Below are 22,604 nucleotides of genomic sequence, written 5' to 3'. Positions count from 1 at the left end.
AGATCATGACTTGAGCTGAAGTCAGACGCGTAATGGACTGAGCCACCCAGGCTACCATCCATTTTAATTTTTCTTAAGTTTATTTATTTATTTAGAGAGAGAGAGCATGTGGGAGGGGCGGAGAGGAGGCGCAGAGAGAATCCCAAGCAGGCTCCAGACTGTTAGTGCAGAGCCCAACGCAGGGCTCACCCTACAAACCATCAGATCATGACCCAAGCAGAAATCAAGAGTTGGATGCTTAACTGACTGAGCCACCCCGGCACCCCTCATTCTCCATTTTATAAAGGGGCTCAGGATGCCTGGGTGGCTCAGTCAGTTAAGCTACCAACTTCAGCTTAGGTCATGATCTCACGGTTTGTGAGTTTAAGCCCTGCGTCAGGCTCTGTGCTGGCAGGTCTGAGCCTGGAGCCTGTTTTGAATTCTGTGTCTCCCTCTCTCTGCCCCTGCCCCCTCTCAAAACTGAATAAATGTTAAAAAATTGTTTAGAAAAGTAAACATTAAGAAAAATTAAAATAAAAAGGGGCTCAATGTTGAGTGCCAAGGACAAATGAATAATTTACATAGAAATAACTATCTTTTGTTGAATGCCTATGACGTAAGCATTTCTCATATATACTCTTTATATATATTTTACTTACAGAGACATATGAAAATATCCATTACAAACTAGATCTCATTTAGTCCTTGTAACAATGCTACAAAGTTGGTATTATTCATAGCCTTTTGCAGACAAAGAAACTAAAGGTAGAAAGTAGAGAAATTTTCCCATGAATGCACAATACACAAAGGGCAAAGCTATGATTTGAAGCCAGGTCTCTTTACAGCCTGTATTCCTAACCATTAAGCTCTGTGCTACCCAGCCTCCCAGCAAACTGTAGACTTTATTATTTCATAAGCACTAAATCTGTACTTGGTCCACAGACCACCTAGGAAACCTTCATGCACTTGTGCTCGTCAGCAATTCATACTTGACTCCTTTGGTTTGGGAACAAGTTCTTGAGGCTCTCATCACACTCCCTGACAACTCACCCAAGTCGGAGTCCCAGCCCTTTCACTTAGTGGTTGAATGGCCCTGGGAAAGTTACTTAGGTTTTATCAGCCTCACTCTCCCTCATGATGGCTGATTCCTTACAAAATTGTGCAGTCTAGATGGCATTAACCCTGGGAGAATGTCTGGCACAGCCTCATTATCCTTGTCCTCCACAAATGGGAGTTTTCCCCTTCTTCATTGGATTAGCTCCCACTGCTTACATCTAGGCTGAAGACTCTTTATACCTCCAGTCCTAATCTCTTCTCCCTTCAGGACTATATTTCCTGTTTCCACCAGGAAACATCGCCACCCCCAAATTATCTTACATCTGAACCACTATGTGCAGTTTTTCAATAACATCTTTCCAGTCCTCAAGCTCACTTCCTTAAAATCACTTCTATTTCTTGTCTCCTCCTGCCTTGTTCAGACATTATGTATGCAGCATTAACTACTCTGAGGAAATAATCTTTCAACTCTTGGTGCCATATTTTAAAAAGTATTTTGGCAAACTTGAATAAATCAGAGCAGGATGATCAGGATGATGGAGGCCTGGAAAGTGGCATTGTAGAATGAACACACACATATATGTAAAGGAAATGGGGATTTTTTTTTCTCCTTCAGAAAGGGTTGTCATTGGGAAGAGAAGGTCCTTTCTCTGTGGGCTTCAAAGTGCAGACTCAGTGCAAAATGCATTTCTGCTGAACATAAGGAAATTTTGAGGATTAGAGTTTGTACCATTGGGTAGGTGCAGTCATTTGGAGTTCCCTGTCCCTGTCTCATCTACTTGCTCTTTCCATTCTCATTCCTGCCAGGAGGAGGAGGATTTCAACAAAAAGACATTCTCAATTGCTCTAAGAATCTTAGGGAAACAGCTTGCTAAGCCTCAAATGTGTACATACCAGCACCTCTGTTGAATGACCCTAGACCCACTGGAATCATGTGCTATCCACTTTGAATGTATTTGAAACCTGGTTTCCCAGCACCTGTAACATGAAATCTGAGGGCTGCTGATGGCAAAGAAGAGTTTATTAATTTCCCTATGGGCCAACCAGAGACCTGAACTCATAATATTGCCTTAAATAATAATATACTTCTTTAGTGTACCTAGCACTTTCATTTTCAGCCTAGAGGGCCCCAGTTTCAGACTGTTTGGGTCATTCCTTTTCTTCTAACCAGGGTAAGCAATATTAGCAAGACAGAGGTTTATCTTTTAAATGGCCCTTCTGCTGTTAAGAATCAGGACCATGGGGCGGCTGGGTGGCTCAGTCAGTTAAGCATCCAACCCTTGGTTTCGGCTCAGGTCATGATCTCATACTTTGTGTTTTCTGGGTTCGAGCCCCGTGTTGGTCTCTGCACTGGCAGCATGGAGCCTGCTTGGGATTTTCTCTCTCCCTCTTTCTCTGCCTCTTCCCCATTCGCTCTCTCAAAATAAATAAATAAACATTAAAAAAAAAAGATGGGGCACCAGGGTGGCTCAGTTGGTTAAGCATCTGACTTTGGCTCAGGTCATGATCTTGTAGTTTGTGAGTTTGAGCCCCGCATCAGGCTCTGTGCTAACAACTCAGAGCCTGGAGTCTGCTTTGGATTCTGTGTCTCCCTCTCTCTCTGCTCCTCCCCGATTTGTGCTCTGTCTCTCAAAAATAAATAATAAAATAGTTAAAAAAAAACATTAAAAAAAGAAATAATATGAGGACCAGGACAAGGGGACTTGGCAGTCTCAGACATGAGGGGCAGACGGGCCCTTGCTGGCCTGAATACAGATGATATGATGGGATGAAGCTGGGTGGGCTCCTGAGGTTGGGCATGGGCAGAAGTGTAGAAAAATGACAGAGTACAAGAAAGAGGTTCCTAGTCACCCAAAAGGATACTGCATAGGAACAGAAAGAAATATTTTGCTCTGTCCTTTGTGCATAAGTGGAGGAATGTGGGAATAGAAGTTCAGTGGGCAGTTGGACTCTAGAAATATTCATACCTAAAAGAAAGTAGAATTGCTTGATGGCCAACCTACAGGTGTTGATGGAGCACCTACCTAGGTTCTGATCCAGATTCTACCACTCACCATCTGCTGCCTCAGGCAGGCTGCCTAACCTCTGCTGCCTCATCTCTAAACAGGGGTCATAATGTCCCCAAGACTCTGGAGGGAATCAAAAGACTTACATTTAAAGCAGTTAGAACAGCCTAATGTGAAGGAGGTCCTCAAGAATGTTAGTAATCGTTTTCTTTAGGTGAGAAGTTGACCTTAGGTAGCTTCCAAAGTCCTTCACCCTGTGAGATGTTTTGTTAATCTTGTGGTTTTTCCTCGTCATCTGAGTCTGCCTTTTCCTGTCCATTCTGATAGCTATTCCCCAGGCCAGGATTATAACCTTGGGCTGGTTGGGGTGAAACAAAAGGGGAGCTTCCCATTGTCCCCTTGGATCTCTTCTAAAACACCAGCCCTTCTTCACATCTGCTCTCAGCTCCTTTGACTCTCTTACTATATGGTGAAGAAGATATCAAGGAACCAGAACAAGACTAGGCAGGTAAACTCCCACCCTAGCTTCTTGACTCTAGTCGGTGTTCAGGGCATGACTCACCAGCTAGGCTGCAGCATCTGTCCTGGGTTTTGCCTTTACTTCAATCCCAAGCAACGGTCATAAAAGCAAGGTTCTCCTAAGTTCTCCAGGCTCCACTTCATCCTGACCTTCCCTGACTGCTCCATTTTCTGACAGTTTCCTTTTGTTACATTCAGTTTCCTTCTCTCAACTAGGCATGCAGTCTACATAACAAATCCTGACTGGTACAGTAGAGAGTGGGTGCCTCAGTGAGCCTCACAGGGCAAGTTTGAACCCATCTGTACCCAACTGGAAAGGTTGTGCCTCCCCTGCATGCCTGTCTCGGCCTCCTGCCATCCAAACTGCACAAGTCAGCAGTACTTCTTTCTCTAAACAACAATTTGAATATGTTTTATCTCATCAGCTTCAATTACCTCTGGCTTGAAATGGCATCTCTTATTTACGCTGAAACTGTTTATATGTACATTTTGCCCCTCAACCTTTGCCTTTATCATGTGTCCATTCAGGCTGCTTTGACAAAAGTGCCACAGGTTGGGTGGCTTACAAACAACATAGATTTATTTCTCATGGTTTTGGAGACTGGATATCTGAGCTCAGGGTGCTGGCCTGGTAGGGTGAGGGCCCTCTTCCAGGTCACAGACTTCTATTTGTATCCCCAGATGGCAGAAAGGATGAGGGATCTCTCTGAGATATCTCTTATAAGGGGAACATTATCTTATAAGAGCACAAATCCCAATCATAAGTGCTCCACCCCCATGACCTAAGCACCTGCTAAAGGACACCTCCTAATACCATTATATCGGGCATTAGGATTTTCTAAATTTTTTTTTAATGTTTATTTATTCTTTGAGAGAGAGAGAGACAGAGTGTGAGTGGGGGAGGGGCAAAGAGGGAGACACAGAATCTGAAGCAGGCTCCAGGCTCTGAGCTATCAGCACAGAGCCCGACGCAAGGCTTGAACTCATGGACTGTGAGATCATGACCTGAGCTGAAGTCGGTTGCTTAACCAACTGAGCCACTTAGGCGCCCCTGGCATTAGGATTTTCAACATATTAATTTGGGGGTAACACAAACATTCAAACCGTAGCATCTTCTGTGTTTTTCTCAGTATTGCCCTGCTCAGGCTCCTGAGCATAGCCAGGTGGACTGGCTTCTTGTCACCACTTGTGTTGTGTGGGTCTCCACTTTTCAGTCCTCATGAATGTCATTTCCCTGGCCTAAACTAACCTTCCTTCTACCAGGTCACCCCCACCGAATTCAGTACAAAAGATGGTTTAGCCTTGGTACTTCAGACTTGACTTACCTTTGGCATTGCAATTCACGGTAAAAATATGCAAAAATCTCACAAATATGAGGCTTACTATAAGTGACTTTGTATCTAATGGTAGCCTATGGATTACTAATCAGTGTGGCATCACGTACATGCTCCACCATGGATGAAACTTGAAGATGTTATGTTAAGTGAAATAAGCCAGTCACAAAAGGACAATATCATATGATTTCACTTACATGAGGTGCCTGGAGTAGTAAAATACCCAGAGACAGAAACCAGAACAGTGCTTGCCGGGATCTGGAGGGAGAGGGGAATGGAGAGTTACTGTTTAATGGGTACAGAGTTTTTGTATGGGATGATGAAAAAGTCCTGGAGATGGATAGTGGTGATGGTTTCACAACAACGTGAATGTATTTAATACCATTGAACTGTACGTTCAAAATGTTATGTATATTTTACCACAATAAAACAATTTTTGAGTAATATGTGGTAATTATAAAACTATCAGAAAATATGAACAAGTGAAAAAGGAGAAAATAAAAATACACTTGCAAGATTATTTTTACTGAATATATTATAAACCTCTTTGTAAGTTGCTGGATAATGTGCTATCAAACTTAAGGTTTGCATGGTTTGTTCGTTTTTCTAAAGTTTATTTGTTTTGAGAGAAAGAGTAGGGGAGGGGGAGAGAGAAGGAGAGAGACAGAATCCCAAGCAGACACTGTGCTGTCAGCACAGAGCCCAACGTGGGGCTCAAACCAACGAACTGTGAGATCATGACCTGAGCTGAGATCAAGAATTGGATGCCTAACTGACTGAGCCACACAGGTGTCCCTGTAATTTTATTTTATGGATATGCATTAATTAATGTAATCAATATCCTATTAATGAATATTGAAGCTATTTTGTTTTTCTTTTTTTTACCTATTAAAAAGATTACTACAAGAAACATACTTATAGCTAAATATTTATGACATTGCAAGGTGAGTGTGGTTATAAAACAGCAAAATAACTTAACTTTGTGATGATGGAATTGTTCTGTATCTTGACTGGTGATGGACACACAAACCTATACAATGTGATAAAACTGTTTATCTCTAAATACACACATATGCATATACACATGCATAAATAAGTACAAGTAAAATGGGATATCTGAACAAGATTATGGATTATGTTGATGTCAGTATCCTGGGTGATATTGTACTATAGTTTGTGAGATGTTAACATTGGAGGAAATTGGGTAGATGGTATATGAGCTCTATTATTTCTTTTTTCCTTTTTTTTATTTTTGAGAGAGAGAGGGAGAGGATGAGTTGGGGAGGGGCAGAGAGAGGGAGACAGATAATGCTAAGCAGACTTCAGGCTCTGAGCTGTCAGCTCACCAGGGCTGGAACTCACAGACCACGAGATCATGACCTGAGCAGAAGTTGGATGCTTAACCAACTGAACCACCCAGGTGCCCCAGAGATCTATTGTTTCTTACTGCCTGTTAGTTAGTTAATACAAATTTTCAAATGAGGAATTACTGAATTAAAAGCATTATTGTAAAGAATTTTGGTATGGAGTGCCTGGGCAGCTCAGTTGGTTGTGTCACTGAATCTTGGTTTTGGCTCAGGTCATGATCTCACAGCTCATGTGTTCGAGCCCTACATCGGGCTCTGTGCTGGCAGCTCAGAGCCTGCTTGGGATTCTCCTTCTCTCCTTCTCTCTCTGCCCCTCCCCCCACCCAAATAAATAAACATTAAAAAGATAATATAGCTTTTGTTACACATTGCTGTTTATGCTCATACCAATAGTGTATGAACTCCACCTCATAACATTGAATGTTATTATTGTAAACACCTTTAGTTCAATCAATATATTATTTCTCATCAATATTTAATTCCTTAAAGGTTTTAACATAGCAACACACGGTCATTTCTCTATATGTAAGTAATCCCTTCTTTTTCATTAGCTGAACAACTTCCCTTTAGGGGAGGGACCAAGAATCCACTTCTTTCTGTACTTTTCATAAAGATCACCAGGGAGTCTGGGGAACCATACTTAGAGGAGCACATAAGGTACTAAATCCTTCATCTTATAGGTAGTGACCTTGGATTTCTATGATTTGTGCAAAGTACATTTTAAGTAGTATCACCTGAGAATTTGCTAGAAATGCAAATTCTTTGACTCCACCATAAACCTACTGAATCAGTTTCTGGGCATGGAGCCCAGCAATCTGCTTTAATAAGCTCTCCAAGTAATTGGATTGCACACTGGAATTTGAAAAGTGCTATTTGTAGAAGACATTGATGAGCATCATTGTTTATCTTGTCTCCCCACACCCTTCCCACACCCTCAATGACCTGTCACTTCCATGAAGACCAGGACTCTTTATCCATTAAAGTTCACTCTTACATCCCTAGTACCTAAACCAAGGGTGCTTAATAAATAATTACGCAAGAAATAATTTAGGGGGCACTTGAGTGACTCAGTTTGTTGACTCTTGATTTCAGCTCTGGTCATGATCCCATAGTCATGGGATCATGCCCAAGTCAGGCTTTGACCTGAGCATGGAGCCTGCTTAAGATTCTCTCTCTTTCTCTGTCTCTGTCTCTCTCTCTCTGTCTCTCTCCCTTTCTCCTTCTGCTCCTTTCCCCCACTCACACATTCTCTCTTTCCAAAAAAAAAATAACTTAGTAATTAACCAAACTCTGCCCCCCAGAGTCTGTGTCTTCACTCTGGACTGTGCAGCCAGACTCTTGGACAGGGTCTCTGGCAACTATTTACATTACAAGGGTGAGGCCTGTGGGTGTGCAAGACCCCAGTCAAAGCTAATTTCTTGGTTCAGCTTTGCAAATGCAAGGAGGGTGACCAGAAAAATCTGGGGGTGTTGGTTGCTCCATAGACTTATAAAATGTTGCCTATATTAGGCCTCAAACCCCAAGCTCATCAGTTAAAATGGAGCTTGTGTCATTCTTGGCAAGACAATGCTATTCAAAAGTGTGAGCAATAAGCAGTAACAAAAAAAAAAAAAAAAAAAAAAAAAAAAAAAAGCTAGATGATATAGGCTGGCTGGGTTCAAGGACCCAGAGAAGGTACCACAGGACCAGCCAAGAGGGTCCTTGGCTTTGCACAGGATAGAAATCAAAGGTGAGGCAAGAGGAAGTGAGAATAGAGTTTATTGAAGACATGGTGAGAGTGAAGATACAGAGTGTCCTGGAGACTCTCTGGAAAGGTGAGTTTCATCCTTGCTTGGGGTCTGGGGTTTTTATTTAGGATTGTGGTCTGGTGCACATATCTTCTCAGTCATCCAGGAACAAAGAGGAGTGTTTAAATGTTCTTCATAGGTCACTTATGCCCTGGAATCAGGTCTTGATGAGTCAGTGGTCTTGGAAAACAGGTTCATGATGACCCCACCTGGTCACTCCTTAGATGTTATCTATTGTGCTGGAAGACTCCAAAGAGGTCATTAACTCCTTGACCTTTACAAGGAGGACATACATTACCTGTTCTGTGAGGCATATGTAAGGGGGTAGGGTGCAGATTCTAGCAAGAACAGAAGCAGGGAAAGGAGTGAAGAAAGTTTTTCATGGGGTTCCTTTAGTTTCTCTGTCTCACTAGACAATTCAAACCTGTGCATAATCTCAGACCCACAGCAGCCCTCCTCCATTATATGACTTCTCCCAAGGTAGCTCAAAATAAGTGTGTGATGAGTCTCATCTGGTTTTCCCAGATTATCTCTGGAGGAGATGACAGGAGCAGGACAGGAAGTGACAAAGAAGTTGTGAAAATTTTCATGGGGCTCATCCATCCCCACAAGAATGTAAGCCTATGGAGCAGAGATTTCTGTCTGTAAATTTAGTTCACTGGTGTGTCCCAGGACAGAGAACATTTCCTGCCACAATTAGTAGGTGCCTAATAAATATTTCTTAAATGTTTGAAGAAAAATGAGCAGGGCATCCTTGCTTTATGACACCTGTTCTCAAAGGCCAAGACCTTCTAGAATTGATCTGTTCCTTTAGTCTGGTCTTGTGGTATCAAAAACACTCCATGTGAACCCAAGATCATATTTTTGACGAAGACACATGCCAAAGGCCTTAACCCTCAGGGCATCTCCTTAGTCTTCTAGCCTTGGAGGCTGGATTTTGAGGCCTGCAGCAGTAGCTCAGAACTTGACAAACTGGCTGGGATTGGGGGCAAGGTACCAGCAGCAGGACATGAAGAGTTTCACTCAGGCTGCCTGAGAACATCTTTATCTCATTGAGAGTCATTGCTTTTGTTTTATCATTGGAATTTCCCTCCTATGCACCCTCTAAGAAACTCAGAAGACAGGCACTTACCCAATACGCAACAATAGTCATAGAAGGGTCAGCCTTGACTTACAATGTGCAAAGCAGCACTCTCTCCCTTGTCCCCAGAACACACTCCATTCAAGTAAGATGGAATCACAATTATCACTCAGTATAGCAAAACGAGAAAATCTTGGGGCACTTGGGTGGCTCAGTCAGTTAAGTGTCCAACTCTTGATTTCAGCTCACGTGATTTTAGTCATGAGATTGAGCCCCGTTGTCTAGAATCCCTGCTTGGGATTCTCTCTCTCACTCTCTCTCTGCCCCTACCCTGCTATCTCTCTCTCTCTCTCTCTCTCAAAATACATTAAAAAAATTAAAGAAAAAAAAAACAAGAGAAAATCTTGACTGTACCTAGGTAAAGGAGATGGCCAAAGTCTCCAAGCTTTATATGAGTCATCAGTCAGCTCCATGCTACAGCCCAGATATAATTCAGAGTGATGACAAATAGGATTATCACCTTTGGCTATGGCCTTACAGGCCTCTGGACCTGCTTCCTAGAATCAGAAAAGGCCATCACCATTCTCCTTTTTGCCACCTCACCCCCCCAAAATGAAATCTGACTGGAAATAGTTCTTTGGTATCTTGAAAGTAGACTAGGGATTGGGACCTCTAGCTCCTGACTTGCCAGGGTCACAGATATACTGTGTCCAATTGACTTAGTCCCTGCCTCGGTGCCTTAGTTTCTCTATATGAGAATGTCACAAAGTTCATTCAAAGCTCATTCCATCCAGCCTCTTAACCTCCTGGCAGCTCATTGCTAAATGATCTGTTGAGGAGCAAGAATTCCTGTCCCCTCAAAGGTCCTTCTAACGGGACTAAGAGTCAAATTGACACGAAACAGATTAACAGGAGAAAATAAAATTTAATAGTGTACTTACAGGGAATCCATACAGACATTTGAATTCCAAAGACCTCCAAAATGAGGTATATATGTCATTCTGAACTAAGGAGAAATGGGTAGGGATCGGGTTCTTCAAAGGGGGAAGAATACAATCCTTAGGAAGATGAAAAAGTGTAAATATTTGGTAAACAAATGTTTTCTGGGCCATTCTGAAACAATGGGACAGAGAGTGATGTGAAATGTTGGGGAGTGAAGGGTCAAGAAAGAATTTCTTGCAAAAAAAAAATAATAAGGTGGGGGGGTGGTTTTTATTAAAGTGCAAGGTTGGGACCCATGGGCAGAAAGAGCTGAACTGAGGTTGTGAGGAGTGACTGAGTGTATAGTTTCAAACTGGGAGGGGTTAGGGATGGCATAACTCTCTAAGGAATCTGAACCCTGAAAGCAAGCTTTCCAGCTTGCTGGAAATGACCTTGAGGGGCTAGCTGCTGTTAAGAAAAGGTCATTTACTACTGTCTAGTAAACTCTTAATCACGAGACCCTTCACATGTATATCAGTGGACCTTATGTTTAGAGAATGATTGCTAAAACATATCTTGGGCAGGGGGCGGGGCAGGGGTGGTAGAAGTAAAGCAAGTTTCTAAAGGGTTTTTTTCAGGATCCTGGAGGTCGGCCTAATGTCAGGCTAGGGTTGCCTTTTGCCTTTAGCAAAGTATTAACATTGAGGCAGCTAAGCTCCTTGAAGAAGGTCACTTTGCTTGTCTCAAGTACTTACTTGTCAAAGGGCTGTAAGTTGTAAGGAAGTTTAATTTTTTTTTCTTTTCCCTTTGTTCTCCACATCAGAGAGAACTTTGCTCAAACAGGCCTTGCTAGGTTCCTCCCTGTCTTCTACATCTAGTTCATATCATAATGTAGTTATCTATGGAGGTAGTACTCTTCCTGGAGCAGGTCTTCTAAGTTCTCTTTATTTAGTTGTGGGGGAGATAAAGAACTTTACCTGGATCTACTGGGTCTTGATTTTTTTTAAGTAGGCTCCACACCTCTGAGAAATAAACCCAGTGACCCAATCAAAGAAGGGACTCGAAGCACAGTGAAGTGAGGCTTTAATCATCATTCTTGGGAGAGCAGGTGTCTGATGGACAGGCACACTTGGGGAGGCTACAGCAGGCAATTTATCTCCTAGCACGCAAGACCCTCCCCTGATTCCTCATTGGCTGAGTACTACAAAGGTTACAGCCTTACCCAGAAGTCGCCTATGCCCATGTAAGGCCAAAAAGTAGTCTGATTGGAACAAATGTACATTTCTTAAGGTGACTCAGAGACTTCAGTTCTTTGGCTCATGCTCCTTGCAAAGCCCGTGAAAAGCCCACAAAATGGAGAGGGGAAGAACCAGGAAGTGAAATGTTTAAGGGTTTGGGACTCCATTGTTGGATGGAGGGCCAGTGTGTACATATTTCCAATAGGTTGTAAACCTATTGTTACTAGACAACACAGCTTTTATTTGGTATTTCTGAAAATGAATCATCTCACTTCTTACAACGCGCAACATAAGGTTCAAACTCTGAGATCAAGAGTTGCATGCTCTACCAATTTAGCCAGATGGGTGCTCCATTTGACTGCTTTTAACTTAAAATAATCTTTATACTAAAGCAGCCCATCTTGGTGTGGCCTGCCCTTAGCCCCTACAAATCCAAGAGAAGCATTTAGACACCTCCATTACTAGAGATCCCCAGAGTAATTTTTATTTTACTTCTAAGGACATTTTATATAGTGTACAAGTTTATGGAATCATTTTACTTATTTATATTTCTTTTTTCCCACATAACTAAAAACTCTTCCTGGAAATGCTATTATTTGCCACAGTGCTTTAGTAAGCAGAGTTCTAAGTCCAGATCAGTTTTCTATCATGATTCTCTCTTATCTTTGTGGCCTCATGCCTGCAATCAGTGACACATGTCAGAAAGTTTTGTGCTGTTTTTCTTCATGTACAGGCAGGATTGCCCTGTTTTTCCGTAAAATGTTTGGTTAGTGCATGCCACATTATGTCTTCATTCCCTCCTCCTATATTTATGGGCATCAGTGATGTTCTAGGCACGGGAGACTCAGCTGTAAATAAGCAGACACAGTCCCAACCCTCTCAAAGCTTACAGTCCTGCCTTCATTTTGCCTTAATTTTCTACAAAAATAGTGTACTGTAGCCAGGGTGCCCAGGATGCAAGAGCACCTGGCTCCCAGGGTCCCACATAGACCAAGTTGGGCCACTTGCCGCTGACAGCATCCAAAGACAGAGAGATGAGTGGAGTTGAAACAAGAAAGAAATTTATCTTTTTTAAGTTTGTTTATTTATTTATATGTTTGTTTTTTGAGAGAGAGAGAGAATCCCAAAGAGGGTCTGCACTGCCCATTGTGGGGCTCAATGTGGGGCTCAAACTCACAAACTGTGAGATCATGACCTGAGTTGAAATCAAGAGTCAGTTGGTTAACCAACTGAGCCACCCAGGCACCCCAAGAAAAGAATTTATTTCAGAGAAGTCAACACTATAAAGACAGCAGACTGGCGGCTCAAAGACTATCTGCAAAGTGCAGGAAATACTTCCAGGTTTATATAAGGAAAATGTGAGACAAAGTTTGTTGGTAGTGCACGTGGGCATTGAAGGTCAAATGGATCATCATCATGGGCAGGGTCTTGCTGGCTCAGGGCAGTCCTTATTACTAGAGGGGGTAGTTTCTGTTCTCATCAGGGGATGCTTTGCCTTCATTCTTTTGCCTAAATTGAGAGATAAACTGGAAAGAACTTAATTAGAAAGTTTGAGGTGAAAATGGAGGCAGTTGAAACCCTCTTTCAGTACCAAAATTTCAACTAATTAAACACGTTTTTCCTTAAACAAGGTCAGAGAAAATGTATTCGACAAATACTTTTCTTTCTTTCTTTCTTTCTTTCTTTCTTTCTTTCTTTCTTTCCTTCTTTCTTTAAAAAAAAATTTTTTTTAACATTTTATTTATTTTTGAGACAGAGGGAGACAGAGCATGAACGGGGGAGGGGCAGAGAGAGAGGGAGACACAGAATCGGAAGCAGGCTCCAGGCTCTGAGCCATCAGCCCAGAGCCCGACACGGGGCTCGAACTCACGGACCGCGAGATCGTGACCTGAGCCGAAGTCAGACGCTTAACCGACTGAGCCACCCAGGCGCCCCTCTTTCCTTCTTTCTTTATATCTCTCTCTCTCCATCTCTTTCTTTCTTTCTTTCTTTCTTTCTTTCTTTCTTTCTTTCTTTCTTTCTTTCTTTCAACAGTTTCCATTTTAAAGAGCCAGATGTTTCAGGAGGGACTGGCCCTGGTAGTATCGTGATATTCCAACACCCATGGAGTGATTGGAGCCTGCTTTGCTGGGCAGGGCAGGGAACAAACTAGAGACCACCTAGCCCTTCCAAGGGGACATCCACCTCTCAGCTCCAGTGATGATTTCCAGACAAGACTGTGGACCCAGTTTTGCCAGGCCTTCTGATTTTTTAAGAGGAGCTATAAAACAAAATTTGGTATGAAATATTTAGATTTTTAAATATTAGCAACTTTATTTAATTTTTTAAATGTTTATTTATTTATTATTTAAAAAGTTTTTTTAATGTTTCTTTTTTTTCTTTTTTTTTTTCTTTTCTCAACTTTTTTTTTTTTTTTTTTTTTTTTTTTAATTTATTTTTGGGACAGAGAGAGACAGAGCATGAACGGGGGAGGGGCAGAGAGAGAGGGAGACACAGAATCGGAAACAGGCTCCAGGCTCCGAGCCATCAGCCCAGAGCCTGACGTGGGGCTCGAACTCACGGACCGCGAGATCGTGACCTGGCTGAAGTCGGACGCTTAACCGACTGCGCCACCCAGGCACCCCTTAATGTTTATTTTTAAGAGAAAGAAAGAGAGACAGAGTGCAGCAGGAAAGGGGCAGAGAGAGAGGGAGACACAGAATCTGAAGCAGGCTCCAGGCTCTGAGCTGTCAGCACAGAACCCAATGTGGGTCTTGAACCCCCAAACTGTGAGATCTTGATCTAAGCTGAAGTCAGATGCTTAACCAACTGAGCCACCTAGGTGCCCCTAGCAACTTTATTTAAACACTAACATTAGCAAATATGTCTCTGGCTATGTGGCTTTGAACTCTCTTCTATGATTACATATTAAAATTTTCTGTACTTGTTGTATTGTTTGCCTTAAAGACCTTTGCTTGGGGGTACCTGGGTGGCTTAGTCCTTTAAGCATCCTACGATTTATTTATTCTTCTCAGTCATGACTCTGGTCATTTTGGTTATATTTGCTCATATTTAGTAATTTTTTGCTTTCCATTTGCAGCATTGATAGCCAGACTAGAATGGGTCTCCAGTTCTTGGTCATAAATTGTAATGACTGTGGCTTCCTTGCTCACAATGGATGGGTTCCAGCAGCTGTGTCCCCACTGTGTATCTCATTTCTCCTGGCTGTAATAGCTCATTGGCCCAGGATGGACAATTACCCACCTCAGGAACTGGGATTTGTGATCTAGACAGCTCTGATTCAGAAATGGTTAGAACCATAAACATCAATCACTTTCTTAGAAGGCTGATTAACAACCATATTCCACTGGCATCAGGGAGGGGAGGGGAGGAAGAGGGGAGGCAGGGAGAAGAGTAGAACCCAAGGAACTTCCAGGGAGATATCCCAATGGCTTTGCAATTCCTTATTCTAGGCCTTTCCTTCAGCTTTACTATATTCTTATATTCCAGTTTTATGACATATCCCTATACATATCTTTATACATAATTTGCATACATAGAATACACATATGCATATATCGATATGCATATACATGAATATGTATATACAATATACATGTATATGTTAAAATAAATTTCTAGGCCCAAGATAGAGCTGTCAGCAAACAGAATCTAAATAACTTTCATGTCTCTGTAAATGCTCCACTTGAACAGAAACACAGTATATCCAGTCAAACAATTTTCAAACACCAAGCCAACTCTTGGGTCTATGCATATTTCCTTGTTCCTTCTCACCCCAAACAAGGTTGACTGTGGCCCCAGCCAATCATATATTTTCTATTTTTTCCTGCATTTTTTTAATGCTTGTTTATTTTTGAAAGACACAAAGACAGAGTGTGAGCAGGGGTGGCACAGAGACAGAGGGAGACACAGAATCCAAAGCAGGCTCCAGGCTCTGAGCTGTCAGCACAGAGCCTGACGTGGGGCTTGAACTCACAAACCATGAGCTCATAACCTGAGCTGAAGTTGGACGCTTAACCAACTGAGCCACCCAGTGGAGGAGGTGCCTCTCCTGCATTTTCTTTATCCTTTATCCTGTGATAAAGTGTAAAAACTTCCTGCCTTCCTCCCCATTTTTCAGTTCTCTAGACCCTTGGGAGTGGAGACTACTTGCTTTATGAAGTGGTTAAAATAAACTTTGTTTGTATCACTTAAATCATCTTCTTTAATCATTTTTAACCTACATATACATAAAATTCTCAATTTTCCCTTCAGCCAAATTTAATTGAATTTTGTTATGGCAACCAAAGGGCTTCAGCCAATTTAAAAATAAAGATATTCAGGAATAGCAAGCTCCAGTATTAACACTAGAGGAAAACCATTTAATGTGAATGCTACCATAGCCCTCATTTCATTTTATTGCTGAGCCAGAGGCCTGAAAATCTTGATGACTAAAGTCCTCTGTCTTCAAATACCTTCATCCAGGAGAAAGTCAATGAAAAACTACACCCCATGGTCATAGCCAACATCAAACACTGAAAGAAGCATCATATCCTTTCTTGACATGTATCCAAAGAAAAGATGAGTACAGGATGTCCACAGCCCTGGCCAACTGATCTTAATTTCTCTTCATGTACCAAAAAAAAAAAAAAAAAAAAAAAAAAAGTCTGTAAAAACAATGCCCTTAGGGGGGTTTCTTTCTCCACCTCCTCCTCTTCCTCCTTGTGTTCTCACAGGCCAAGCTGAGCCTGAAAAGAGGCACTTTTGAGTGAATATTCCCTCAATGGATGCAGATAGTAATGTTCCAAATGACTTGTGGGTTTTATTGTCCCCACTAGGCTAACTCATCAAACCAGGTTGGTCCTACCAGATATTTTCATGGCCAGTGCTCCATTAGGAAAGACCCAGAGAATGAATGGGACTAATATGTATGATGAGTGCCTGTTTTGGGTCAGGCATCTAGCTTCTATTCATTCCTCATAGTCATCCAATGAAGTAGGTAGTATTTTTCCCCTTTGACAGATAAAGAGCTGGAATTCAGAGAGGTCAAGTGAACTGTCCAGTATCTTACAGGTAAAATGTGATGGGTTCCAGCGAAGCTTGAGCCTGCAATCTTTACTATACCAAGCACAACCTTCAACTGAGAAGTTCCTCATTCTCAGGAAAAAAGTTGTAGAGTTTTCCCACTAGGCCTGAGACAGAATTCACACTACAGCCTGTGTCAGGAAAATGATCTGAATATTCACACAGTGGGCTTTCTGTGGTTCTGTTACTATGGATTCAGAGTTCTGCACTCATTTGATCCATAACCACCTTCTGAGGTGGTCAGTAAGAACATGAGGAGTAGTCAGATGGATAAGGCCTTAGACTGATGGGCAACCAACCCAGTGTTGGGTATACACCTCTGCTTCTGACTTTTATGCTTTGCCTTTGTTCCCAAGTTCATAACATGGGAATAATAATTCCTGTCCATTCCACCTCACAAAGGATAAAGAGGAAGTGAATACGCTGCCAAGGTGAGTACGTGGGTGAGCCAACACAACTGCGATGATCCAAGGGCACCTCTCACCCTTAGCAACATCCCTGTGATGGCAGAAGTAACACCAGATTAGAAAGAAATAGCAGGTTAAAAAACTCATGCAGATGTCCCCTGCCCAGTGTCAATGCTCCTCACTTATCTATATACTAAAAGAACTGCCCTTCCCTGGGGCAGGGAGGGAACTGACAAGACAAGCCAAACAGCCCAAGCTTTATCTAGGTCATCCTGAAGCGGAATAAGCAAAACATCAACCTTGTTTCCCTTGAGCACAGAACAAAAACACAGGGATGAGATTAAGTAGCAGGGAAAATTTCATTGTTCCCCCACCCTGAGGCCTGCTTCTGGCACACTGCTATTACTATCTTATCGCTGTTTATTTTCATGCTGGGGAACCTGGGTTGCTCAATTGGTTAAGTGTCTGACTCTTGATTTTGGCTCAGGTCATGATCTCATGGTTCGAGAGATTGAGCCCCACACAAGGCTCTGCACTGGGTGTGGAGCTGCTTGAGAGTCTCTCTCTCTCCCTCTCTTTCTCTGCTCCTCCCCTGCTTGTGTGAGCCATTGCTCTCTTCTCTGTCTCTCAAAATAAGACATAAATGTTTTTTAAAAATGATGATAAAAACACTACAGAGAAGACTGAAGTCCTTTTTGACCCTCTTTTTGTTCTAGTACCTCAGATCTCAGTCCACATCCAAGGGGTAACCTCTATTAGTAAAATGATTGTAGATACTTTTTCTGTGTATTTCACTGAATGGTGTCATATACATATTTAGCTTATACAAAGTCAATTTCAGCCAAAACAACAAAACAAAACAAGGCTCTGAGCAAGAAATAGCGATTTAAGTAGTACCATTCCACACATTGAGCTGATCAATGGCCTGGAGAAATGTAGGGTGAATGACATTCATTATCCCTCAGTTAAAACCCAAGTCCCTCAAGTGTCCTGGGCTTCACAGAGTGTGACCATTTCAATACCCATGTGGATGATTTAAAATATTTTCAAAGGTAATTCTGATAATACTTGATTTTTTGCTCTAAACATTAACTTTTGAACTCAATCCCTATTAGGAGTCATGCTGTATACATCCGCTCTGGCTCCATGACTAATCATCATGCCCAGTGCAAGTCCTGAAATACAGTGATAAAGTTAATTTACATACCAGGATCCACAATATGGAAGCTGCCCCCATGGCTCAGCATAAAAATCTAAATCAGAGTCAACCTGCAATGAGGGAGACCTCTCACTGTCTAAAAAAACTAACGCCAATCACAATCCTCCAACTCAGCTTTCACTAGCTTACCTTACCCTAGAAAATAAGACCTGCTAGCCTATAAGGATAAGGAAATCCCCCACCTCCTAGCCTGTTTCCTCAGTGCCTCTTCTAACGCTCTGTATGACTCACCCTTGCCCAAAATCCCTGGGGAAGAGAGCTTCACTGCTTGTTAGGTCCTGTGCACCCGCAATCCATGGATTGTCTTCCCTTGAATAAAGGACATCAAAGTTATTACTAACTTGTTTTAGTTTTGTCATTTAACAAATGTTCTGTAATGTTGCGGGACAGAAAAAAGGAAAGAAGGAAGGATCCTGGACTGGGTGAACCATACACACGAGGAAAATCTTGGCTACAGATTATGCTGAGTAATGGTGTTTCTGACTTTGCTGAGATGGTATTCAGAGAGAAACACCACTCTGCTTATGTGTAATATGGGCCTTAAACAGTGGCCATTTGGGGGCTATCCTCTGGAGCGGGAAGTATAGGCTTTCTGCTCTGAGTGTGGCATCATGCTAATAGGGCCCCCATCAGTGGGAATGGGCTGACCCCTGTCCACATGAACTCCATGACACCAAAATCTGACTTGAGCCAGACTTGCTTTCCTTTCCACAGACACACTTTAAAGGGAACGAACTGGCTACGTTTTCTCTCAAGACCAAGGGAACTTGGGATCTTACTCCCCTTACTACATTCTTGGGTATCTGGTTTCCCTGCAGGTGCTTGGTGTTTTCACAGTCCTGATTGATGGTTGTTATCAAATCTCTCCTACCTTAAAGCTCTTCCTGAACCCAGGGTTTCACTTTATGTCAAATCTATTGTTTTTTGGACATTCTGAGCAATGATTTTGCAATGGTGAATGCCTTGCAAAGGAGGAGAGGATGAGTGGATGGCTGATTTTGGCTTGTTACAGTGTTGAAGGCCACCCTGGAGTTGGCACAATCAGCTCAGAACTGCCAGATAATTCCCCTTCAGATCTAGTCAACTGAGAGAAACAGCTGTGTTAAGAGAACATCCAAACTCCTGCTCAGTTGATCCTGGGGTGGGGCAAGGCAGAGCTGAGACCACGTTGCTAAATACCCATTGTGTGAGCTTTTTAGACCCGGCAAAGGCTTCAAAGCTGGAGTTGTTCATCCCTTGGAGCAGGATAGAAAGTGGATTAGGAGGATTGTTAGAAAATAATCTAATCCAGCCTTGTCATTTAGATTTTCCTTTTCAATTCTTTCAATGTACAAATGAGGAATTTGAGGCTGCAAAAGGGGAAGTGTCTCGTTCAAGATCACACATTTGCATTAGTGAAAGAGGGGAAGTGAAAACTCAGGTCTTCTCACTTCTAATTCAGTGTTCTTCCTCAACACTACTTTGGAAGCACTGGGTGAAACAAAATTAAACCATGATGTTTATCACTAGAATTCTGAGTCTTTAATATGCTAATAAATGTTTCCTTCTAAGAGAGGAATATAGTTTCCAGACATTTCCAAACTTTTTTGACCAGAGTACTTTTTTTTTAAGTTTATTTATTTATTTTTAAAGAGAGAGAGAGAGAGAGCACGGAGGAGGAGCAGAGAAAGAAGAAGAGAGAGAACCCCCAAGCAGGATCTGTACTGCAGTCACAGAGCCTGACTTAGGGCTCGAACTCATAAACCGTGAAGTCATGACCTGAGCCAAAATCAAGAATTGGACACTCAACAAACTGAGCCACCCAGCTGCCCCAGACCAGATTACTTTTTTTTTTTCTTTTTTGAAAGACAGAGAGAAAGAGAGAGGGCGTAGTGAGCGAGGGTCAGAGAGAGAGAAGTGGGGCTCATCTGAAGCAGGGCTCCAGCTCAGGAACCATGTGAATCACGACCCTAACAGAAGTCAGATGCTTAATCAATTGAGCCACCCAGGTGCCCCCAGATTACATTTTTAATACAGTGTCTATTTACATTCTCCATAAGAGGATTAAAGGATTTTTCAGAACAGTTTAGGAAATACTGTCCTACACCATGCTGTTATTAAGTGCTACACACAAAAAATCACTTACACATAATCCCTACAATCCACAGTGTTATGAAGCACTGATGTTGAGACACAGGATACTCAGCCACTGGCAAACATCATTTGTCATTCTAAATATCCGCAATGAGCTCTGCATTTCAAAATGCAGAACTGTGTGTGATGGGGGAGGGGGAACGTGGGTAGGGTAAGGGTTGAATGGTCAGCTCTTCTCTGACAAGCAGAATCATCTCAGCACATCTGGGGTTTAGGGCTGGTCAGCCTTCATTCAACATACATTGTGCTTCTGTGACATGTTCTAGATTCTTGCCCTCAAGGAGACCTCAGTTCAGTAGGGGAACAAACGCATAAAGGAGTGAGCACTTGTACAAGACAAAGTTAAAGGGAAGAGCAAGGAGAGAGTGAAGCATCAGGCCTGGAGAAGGGGACAGGGACAGTGGCTAGGATAACTTTCCAGAGGGATCCCTTCCAGTGGCGTTAAAGGCACAGTAGGAATTGACAATGGCAGAGTGAGATAAAGGAGAGAGAACAGCACATACTAAGGCAGAGGGGAAAAACAACATGGTGCTTGTGGGCAGCGTGGGAAATTGAGTATTATTGGTGGGAAGGGGAGAGTCACAGGGTTAAGCGGCAGGGATCTTAGGCTAAATAGCCTTCTGCACTAGTATAAGGTGTTTGAACATCCTCTGTGAGGTCTAACTAAAGGAGTTGGCCAAGTCTGCCTCCATAAACACTTGCCACTCTGAGACTGTGAGAGTCAGCCACCTCCTCAGCTCAGGCTAAGATTCCGAATTCCAAATTCCAAATTGTGATAACAGATGGCATTCTGAGGTGTGGGGTTTAGAGAGAGGCTGGTTGGGACTGAATTTCACATTAGCCTCTTCTCCACATATAATTTAAGAATGGAACCCAGGGGCACCTGGGGGCTCAGTCGGTTAAGCATCCAACTTCAGCTTAGGTCATGATCTTGCAGTTCAAGAGTTGGAGCACCACCTTGGACGTTGGGCTCTGTGCTGACAGCTCCGAGCCTAGAGCCTGCTTCAGATTCTGTGTCTCTGGCTCTCTCTCCCCTGCTTGTGCTCTGTCTCTTTCTCTATCTCTCAAAATAAATAAACATTAAAAAAAAAAAAAAGAACGAAACCCAAATGCCCACCTGTAGCCTAAAGCCACCACACTGTCCAAGATGGAAGAATTTAGACACAAATCCATCCTCATAACACGTTTTGTAGTTAAGATAACTTTGACTCTGAGAAGTGAGGTGATATAGCCAAACATATCAGTCACAGAACCAGGATAAGACCCCATGTTTCCTATACCCAGGACCAGGCTTTTTTAAAACTTGGAATTAAGTTATCCAAGCCAAGAGAAGCTTATCATCAAGCTTGTGCCCATTCATTCATTCATCACACATTTATTCACTCTCTTCTGTAAATTTGTTTTTAGGAACTGAAGATTCATGGATGACAAAAACCTGATATCTGTTCTAGAGGAGCCCAAGTCAAAAGGTAGGGAGATGACACCACAGAAGGCTCTGGTGGCTCCGAGGACTGAGAGCATGTTGAGTGAAACAGGATGATCCTTATCATAGCTTTAGATGATTGTTGTCTGAATATATTGGCTCAGAGTTGCCTTCCTAAGAATTTTTTCAAGAGACCAGAACTCTAGATTTTAAAGTAAATATTCTGATTTTTAAAAAATCTTTATTTATTTATTTTGAGAGAGAGAGAGCACGAGAGGAGAAGGGCAGAGAGAGGGAGGGAGGGAGACAATTCCCAAGCAGGCTTCACGCTCAGTGCAGAGCCCAACGCAGGGCTTGATCCCACGACCATGAGATCATGACCTGAGTCAAAATCAAGAGTCAAATGCTTAACCGACTGAGCCACCCAGACGTCCCAAAACATTCTGATTTTTAAAGTACTGTAAGGCCCAAACAAAATGTATCTGTGACTGTATCTGACTTACTGCTGCCATTCTGTGATTCCTATAGTAGGCAACAGTTCTTACTATATTGCTCAAAGATCTCCCGGGGGGCTTGTTAAAAATACAAACACACTTGGCTACATCCCAACACACTTGGAATCAATAGGGCTGGGTCAAGGTCCTTTAATTTCTACTTGTCATAAACACTTCCAGTGCACAGACCACACTTTGAGAAACTCTGATCTAGCTACAGTGTCTCCCACTTAGAAGCTTTCATCTCATCCTTTCTTAACCTCAGATCTCGGGCAGTGGATTTATACAGCTGATTCAATGGCACTATAGTACAATTCTGGAGGTCAATCCCATACATTTGGTTCATCTCAGTACTGAAAGCACCCCACACAAACTCAAAGAAGGAACAGCAAAGACAAACATAGGAAAAGGGCAGAGATGGATAGATAGTTTGTAGAAGGCTGGAGACATAAAGGAAGCCAAAATGGAAGAAGAGAGGGGGACTCAGGCAATTGAAGTTAACTGCTGCATCACAGCCATTCAATGGGGTGTGGGCTTCAGAAGAATCACCCACTATTACACACTGACTATAATCCC

General features: G+C 42.4%; 1 protein-coding gene across 3 annotated transcripts in view; it reads left to right on the top strand.

Moving 5' to 3' along the window:
* The window catches only part of LMLN (leishmanolysin like peptidase), a 144,402-nt gene that overhangs the window by 99,461 nt on the left and 22,337 nt on the right, over nt 1-22,604 (top strand). For all 3 annotated transcript variants that reach the window (XR_009612301.2, XR_013557942.1, XR_013557943.1), the window contains exon 19: nt 21,519-21,580. The gene's annotated coding sequence lies outside the window, so the exon portion shown is untranslated. The remainder of the gene's footprint in view (nt 1-21,518; nt 21,581-22,604) is intronic.

The sequence above is a fragment of the Panthera onca genome, chromosome C2 (genome assembly GCF_046562875.1).
Source record: "Panthera onca isolate mPanOnc1 chromosome C2, mPanOnc1 haplotype 2, whole genome shotgun sequence".
Classification (NCBI taxonomy): domain Eukaryota; kingdom Metazoa; phylum Chordata; class Mammalia; order Carnivora; family Felidae; genus Panthera; species Panthera onca.
The sequence above is the reverse complement of the archived record's forward strand: the minus strand, read 5'-3'. Positions and strand labels throughout refer to the sequence as shown.